We start from the raw sequence: 8,400 nt of genomic DNA, 5'->3' as shown, positions 1-8,400 counted from the left end.
AAAAAAAAAAAAAGAACTAACAATTGCCCCAACCCACAAGACTATTACCTTCGATAGAAAGAATCTGATTCAGTCTCTAACTGAATCAGATTTTATATAAAAGAAGAGATTTTTATCATTCCTAGGAATAGCCAGGTTTTTACATTCGTGGGTTCCTTCCTTTTCCCTCCTTTCTCATTCCTTATATGAAGCAGCGTCAGGCCCCACCCACGAACCTCTTCTCAAACCTATTACCAAGCCCTTTCAAAGGCTCCAACAGGTACTCCTTAAGGGCCCAACTTTACATTTCCCTGACCTGGCTGGCCCCCTTTCCCTCTACATAACTGAAAAAGAGGGATTTACCCTTGGAGTCTTAGGTCATCAACTGGGACCTTCTTTTGCACCCATAGCATACTTGTCAAAAAAACTAGATCTAACTATCCAGGGGTGGGCACCTTGTATCTGTACCTTAGCAGCCACTGAACTCCTTACTTGAGAGTCAAAAAAAACTGATCTTTGGGTTACCTATAACTGTCTTCTCTTCTAATAACTTGTCACAGTTCCTAACATATAAAGGCTTACAGCCTCTATCTCCCTCCAGGGTTCTTTCTCTTCAGGTAGCTCTAATAGAAGACCCCACACTCACTTTCCAATCATGCCTGCCTCTTAATATTTCCAATCTTCTTCTTCGACCAAATACTGACCATTCCTTATCTCACTCCTGCACTGAAACTTTAGAGGAACTATTACCTCGTCCTTCACACATACAGGAGGGCACATTGCCTCAGGCCATCTATACCTGATATACAGATGGCAGCTCCTTTTTACATGAAGGAGCCAGAAGAGCCGGCTATGCCATAGTATCAGACACCAAAGTGGTAGAGGCACAAGCCTTTCCAGTTCATACCACCAATCAACAGGCTGAACTAAATGCCCTTACCTGTGTCTTTCAACTGGCACAGGAAAAATCCCTCAACAGCTACACAGATTCCAAATATGCTTTTCATATCCTCCCATCCCATAGTACTATCTGGAAACAGCATGGGTTACTTATGAGAAATGGAGGATCAGTATCTAATGCAAACCAAATTATGGCCATGCTAAAGGCCTCCCATTTCCCCACAGCTATTGGGATTGTCCACTGCAGATCCCACTAGACAGATGACTCTATTGTCTCCAAGGGAAACAACTGAACTGACAAGGCAGATAGAGCTGTGGCCTTTAGGGGCCTAGATTGTCTTATTCTCCCCAGGGCACTCTTACACTACAACCTACATCTCCACCTTCACCCCCTGACACCTGCCAAACTCTGTCCTATCTCCATCAACTCTTTCATCCTAACAGCCAAGCATTGTCTTCTTTTGTTAAGACCCACCTACAGCCTACTCCTGAAGACCTATGCTTTTTAAAATCTATCACTGCTTCTTGCAAAATCTGTCAGATGTCTAACTCTAACTCAAAGTATCGTAGCAACCCTTTTCCTACCCAACAGGCTAGAGGCTCCTTTACTGAAACTGACTGGCAACTTGACTCTACCCACATGCCCACTGTCAGACATGCCAAGTGCCTCCTGGTCTTTGTGGACACCTTCTCAGGGTGGGTAGAGGCATTTCCCACAACTAACAAAAGGGCTCAGACAGTCTCTGATCTCCTCCTCTGAGAAATCATCCCCTGGTTTGTTGTCCCAGCCTCTCTCCAATCAGAAAATGGTCCCAAATTTATTTCCCAAGTTTCTCAAATCCTATCTAAGGCTATAGGCATCCCCTGGTATTTTCATATTCCCTACCACCCTCAATCTTCAGGTAAGGTAGAAAGAACTAACCACTCTTTAAAAACAACTCTTGTTAAACTGTCACCAGAACTTCACTTGATTGTGTAAAACCTTTACCTCTGGCTCTTTTCAGGCTACAAGCTCTCCCCAAGCAACCTCTCCTCATCTCACCCTTTGAACTCATGTATGGACATCCAGTCCTAATTCCTGGTCTGCCACCTAAATGCTCTCCCCTGCCAGACCATCTATTTACCCCATTACTTTGCCATCTCCATTCTCTTCTATGGAACTTTGCTGACCTCTATCTATCTATCTATCTATCTATCTATCTATCTATCTATCTATCTATCTATCTATCTATCTATCTTTGCTGAGCCACTCTGTCTCCTGTCCACTGCCTGTCAACATTGGACACCAAGTCCTTTTATCCCCTCAAGATTATCAGCCCTCACCCCTCTTTCCCAAATGGCACAGCCCTTTTAGGGTAATCTTTGTGACCCCGACAGCTGCTAAACTCGAGGGACTCTGTCATTGGGTCCATCTGCCTCACCTCAAACCTTTCATTCCTCCACCTAAAAACAACCCTTCTTCATACTCATCAAGGCTAACAGGATCGTGCTCTGCTAAGTTCCAGAAGATGTTGAGACCAACTGTCTTGTCCCCAATACCAGAAAATGAGACTCCACTCTGGGAGCCAAGCTCAACCTCACTGGATTAGACATGGGTTTTTCGTCTTTACCCTGCTGTTCATTTCCATCCAGGGTAGCCCTTGCATCTGGAGGTCTGAAGTCCAAGAAATCCCCACAGATAACAAACAGTCTTTCCAAAGACGGTCAGGAAACTGATCCATAGTCGGATGCCAGGAACCAATCCAAATTGCTATCATCCCTGCATCTGTTATCTCATCTAAATATTATGATCTCTATACTTGTTTTCTCTTTGACCAGACAAAGGATTATTGTAGAAAGTGGCCAGTTGAATATGGGGGCTGCCCATATTGTTCTTGTCAGATACACATGCTAGGATCAGGATCTTCTATCAACAGTGCAAGACATTCTTTTCTACATACAAGACCCATGGGATTCCAGGTAGGAAACACGGGCTGTTGGTAAGCTTTACTGTAAAAATCAGCCCAGTTCCCCAGTAAGTACCATCCATATCCAAAGAATATATGTCTCAATTGCCCAAACCCTACATATTGGAAGAGATAATCATACATTGTAGGAGAGATAATCAAACACTCCTCCGAGGTCCTTACCTCTTTGATGTCACCCCTCATAAATGGCACTAACTTGTCACTTTGCCTTTTGCTTCAGACCTTGACCTCAGCACACCAACTCCTTAATGTCACAAGGCCTGGATGCTTTAAAGATTGCTGGTTATGAATACCCCCTGGACCTAACTCACAATTGTCACTTACAGTGATTCTGGTGATACTGCCAAGTAACCTTACCACAGCCTTTGTTAGCTGCCCTGAGTCCAATGTTGCCCTGACTTCATACCTTACTTCTTTCCCTCTCTTTGGCATGGCAAACTGTTTTAAGAGATCTGGGACTCATTCTGTAGGAACGCTGAGATACCCAGACTGCAATAAAACCATAACCCTTGATATATCGTCTCTGCCAAAATGCCCTGCGGTCCAAAACATGTCAATTCTTTATGGCACTCAGGCATATCATTGCTCACTGGGCAGCTGGTCAGGAGTTTGCACGCTGGTACTCCTTTTCCCTGAGCTGGGAGTAATCCAGAGAAATGAGCCCCCATCAATCCCAGTTGTAGATATGATAGTGGCTCAACATAAGAGGGCAGTTCAAGTCATGCCACTGTTGGTCACTATGGGAATAGCCATAGGTACTGGTACTGGAATTGCACAGATAATGACTTCTATTACTCAGTATAATATTTCACTTCCCAGTTTAAAAGTGATCTTCAAGAGATGACTGAAACTGTGCTTACTATCCAGAAACAGACTGATTCTTTGGCAGCCATGGTGCTTCAGGACTGATGGGGGCTAGATGTCCTGACAGCTAAAGAAAGTGGTCTTTGCCTGTTGCTCTAAGAAGAATGCTATTTCTACATCAGCCAATTCAGGATAGTGAGAAAATCCAGAAGCTACAGTCATCAAGAACTTCAGAGTCATCAAGTCAAGAAGCTACAGTCATCAAGAACTTCAGAACTTTCAGACATCAAGAACTTCAGAGACTGTGCAACGTCCAGTTCTGGGATTTTTGAAAATCCTATATGGAAGTGGATACTCCCCTTCATAACACCTTTCCTAGTCATTTTCCTGGCATTATTATTTGCCTCCTGCCTCATTAATCTTGTTTCTACATTCCTTCAACAACAAATTCAAAAAAATTTCTAACCAAATTATTAATCAGCTCCTGGTACAGGATTACCAGCTGCTGCACACAGAAGAGCTGCTGTCTGCAGAGGAACCTGATGGAAACAATTACCAAGTGGACGTCAATGGTGAAAGCCAACTACACCCCAAAATGAACCATGCCCCTAGACAGCAGGAAGCAGCTTACGAGACATGAAGCTCTTGTTCCCTTTTCACCTTCCGTTTTCCCCTCACTTTTTCTTTCCTTCGCTTTATAATAACAAGAAGGGAGTTATGTTGGCATTAGGACCTCCCAAAACCTATGACATCAGGTAGTCGACAGCATGACCTGCGACCTGCAGACTGGTTGCCAAGGTAACAGGCACCATATTCCCAGCATCCACTTGGCTCACATCCCACCTTTACCTGCATTACATCATTTTCCATATAAATAAGGAGAATGCCTCTTTCTCACTCTCTCTCCCCCTCTTGCCTTTCTGCTGACACCTTCTCTCTCTCTCTCTCTCTCTCTCTCTCTCTCTCTCTCTCTCTCTCTCTCTAAAACCTCTTCCATATGGAACTGTCTTGGCCTAGTGTGTTGTTGAGACACAACCTGGCATTCTAACACAGCAGGTGGTCCAGTGTCTGAGAGATTTTGGAGGTCGAGGATAGTTGAGACTGCTGGTCTTCCTATAGGGCTGCCCTCCTCCTCAGTTTCTTCAAGCTTTCCCCTAATTTAACCATAGGGGTCAACAGCTTCTGTCCATTGATTGGATGTAACTGCATCTGAATCTTTCAGCTGCTTGCTGGGCAGTCATGAGAGATCCATGTTTGTAAGCACACCATAGCTATTGATTTTTGGCTGTTTTAACCTGAAAGTCACTTAATTTTGAAGGCATAAAAATACTATTATGATTAGGTCCATGAATGAGAATAAATTCATACATTTTTATGTTGTAAGAAAGCAATTGGAAGGTATTTTATTTATACAATATGTACCCCTTGAATATTTAATACTACTTTAGTTTGTTTGCCTTCTGTTTCATAATACTTCGGAACAGTAGAATTGTGATCGTTGTTTGTCTTATGTGTGCAAGGCCCTTAGTTTAATACCTTGCATTGCAAAAGAAAGAGCAATTGTGATTATTGAAATTTTCATAGAGAATGGTAAGGGTTTGACTTAGATAGTATAGCCTGAATCTAAATCCTTGCTCTGCCACTTTCTGCAACAGGAACATGCATGGGTATTTACCTTTCTTGCTTATTTTCTCTCTTCAAGAGGAATGGCAGGAGTCAGTGATGTCCAGCTTATGTCTGCTTAAAAACAACATGGAGAAAGGTTCAGTGCCTTGCACCTAGTGAGACTAGACAATCACCTCACAGTCAGTACATGAAGAAGGTCAGTTGTTAGGGAATAAGTTCGTTGTTTTTTGTTTTGTTTTGTTTTGTTTTGTTTTGGTTTGGTTTGGTTTTGGTTTTTTGAGACAGCGTTTCTCTGTATAGCCCTGGCTGTCCTGGAACTCACTTTGTAGACCAGGCTGGCCTCAAACTCAGAAATGCACCTGCCTCTGCCTCCCAAGTGCTGGGATCAAAGGCATGCAAAACCACTGCCCAGCTAGTTTTTTTTAAAACTTTTTAAAAAATACTTACCATAAAGCTGATATGCAAGAATATTCTCTGAGATCAGAACTTCTTGCGAGCTTAAAAAGTTCTTAGATTTTAGATTCTTAGATTTAGGCCCTGTACTGTAATTTGGAAGACTAGGAAGGTTATTAGTAATAATATTATTATAAAGTGGTATTATCCTAACACTTGGATTTTTTTTTTTTTTTTTTTTTTTNTTTTTTTAGTTTTTTGAGACAGGGTTTCTCTGTATAGCCCTGGCTGTCCTGGAACTCACTCTGTAGACCAGACTGACCTCGAACTCAGAAATCCACCTGTCTTTGCTTCCTGGGTACTGGGATTAAAGGCGTGCGCCACCACGCCAGGCAACAGTTGGATTTTAATAATCCTTATAAACAATATCTGGTTATTCTAAGTCATTAATTGTCCTTATGAGATAATATTTACTTTCATATCCATAAATGTAATAAACATGCTGCAGAACTAGAAAAAACTAATGGCAAAAGAAAAATTCCTTTATATATAAATTTTTGGGTTTTTATTTTTTTGTGGACTACTTCTTGAAATATGTCTAATTATAACCGTGGTATGGTAGTTTAAGAGCTTGGAAATCAAGATGAATAGAGTTAAATTCTAATTCGGGCATTCTCCAGCTATGGGACTTAAATTACTAATCTGTAAAAGGTGGGGGTGATAATTTTCCCCATAGTGCTGTGAGAACTGATCTAACCCCCTGTAAACCTCTTGTGTTTTATTACTTATCAGGAACACTGGGTAGTAGTAGCCATTGTAACTGTTGTTTCATTAAATAGTTTGTAGAGTTGTGAAGAATGGAGCTTATCAAAGCTAAGTATGTGAAACTACACATATCAAAATCATTACAATCAGATTTATATTATAAAATTATAATTTTAAAATAATACAGTTATAAAGTAGAATAGGAAATAATGCCATGGTATAGTTAGAAGTGATTTAAAATTCTATCAGATAACTAAAACTGAAATTCATCTATTAAGGTGGCATACATTCCATAATATATTCTATATTATGTTAAGATACCATTCTTCTTAAAGATGATTTCTAAAATTAACTAAATCTGTTTTTAAAGAGAAGAATAAGTTTGGGCTTGAATGTTCTTCATCCTTCCTTTCTCTCTCTCTCTCTCTCTCTCTCTCTCTCTCTCTCTCTCTCTCTCTTTCTTTTGGCAATATGTCCATATTGAGTGCACCCAGACATCAGAGCTCTGTAAGGCATGGTGATATTGACTGCTTCTTTGTCTCAAGGGGTACAAAACATAAAAGAGATCTCAAAGGTCTGTATTCTTATTTGTTTTAAGAAAATTGATACATACGACTGTGTGTGTGTGTGTGTGTGTGTGTGTGTGTGTGTGTGTGTGTGTATCTGAACTGATAACAATGTATTCTTTGGAAAGTATTTTGATCTATTCCTCTGTTCAAATTGGCTGGAGTCCATTAACAAGGGTATAGGGAAATTAGAAAACTACTGCTTGGTGTAACTTAAAACATACAGGGAAGATTATCTTAAAGTAATGACTTTATTATCTTACATAGATGAGGGCTTCTGGATATTTTCCATATCTTTTTATTGTTTGCTAAGGGGAAATTTCTGGTATCCTGTGTCTTCAGACTTTCTGTTCTTCTGTTCAAATAACTCTCCTTCCTTAATGTAGGTAAGCATACTAACTTTTGGGTTGTAATAATTTTGTACGATTGAGCTGAACCATCTGGGCAGTCTGTTTTTTAATTGAAATTTCAGGTTTATGTGTGTACTACTTACTAGTATTAGAAGCATTTATTTAGGATTTTTCTTTAGTTTTTACTTGACAAACTACATTAGTGTTTTCTTTTTAAAGTCAGTTTTTCTATTTTGTGAAAATCCTAGAAAATTCTAGATTCTTAACAAGGCTTTAAACAGGTCTTAGGTAGTTGTGATTCAGCTCTGAAAGGGATGTTTTGAATTTGAAGGAATAGATTTTAACCTAGGGACAACTTGACTTCTAGTATATTGTTCGTTTGTCTAGCTTATGTGAAGAGTCAGGAAAGCTTTGTGTGTTATGTGTTTCTTTGTTCTGAGTTTTCTGCCCTCTAAGCCTGTGTTGTTTCACTTGCAAGTCAACTTTACAACATTATAGTTGTCTTGTAAATTAATACACATGCAAAAAAATGATACAGGGCCTACATCTTCAACAAGGAGGCAGAACTAAGCTCCAGACCTCTATGCACTTTCCTTGCCAGAGGAGAGTTGGCCTCCAGGGAGGGATCTGACCATGGGACCAGGTGAGAATGCTATCTTGTATCCCGGGTACCTCAAAGACCGGTCTGCACAGGAGAGCATGCAGGTGGCAGAAGCAGCATAGCTTCTGGGACAGGTTCGCTTTCGGGCCTTCATCTTCAGTCAGGAGGCAGAGCTGAGCTTCAGACCTCTGTGCCCCTTCCCTGCAAAAGGAGAGCTTGCCTGCAGAGAGTGCTCTGACAACTGAGACTCAGGAGTGAGTTGGACACCCAGGAGTGCTGACAGACACTAACAGAATCACAGGAGGAACAAGCTCCACTCAGAGACAGCTTTAACAGCTAATGTCAGAGATTACCAGATGGCAAAAGGCAAATGTAAGAATCTTATTAACAGAACCTAAGGCCACTCAGCATCATCAGAACCCAGCACTCCCACCACAATGAGTCCTGGA

This window comes from Mus pahari, chromosome 9 (genome assembly GCF_900095145.1).
Source record: "Mus pahari chromosome 9, PAHARI_EIJ_v1.1, whole genome shotgun sequence".
In the NCBI taxonomy this organism is placed as follows: Eukaryota; Metazoa; Chordata; class Mammalia; order Rodentia; family Muridae; genus Mus; species Mus pahari.
The sequence above is the reverse complement of the archived record's forward strand: the minus strand, read 5'-3'. Positions refer to the sequence as shown.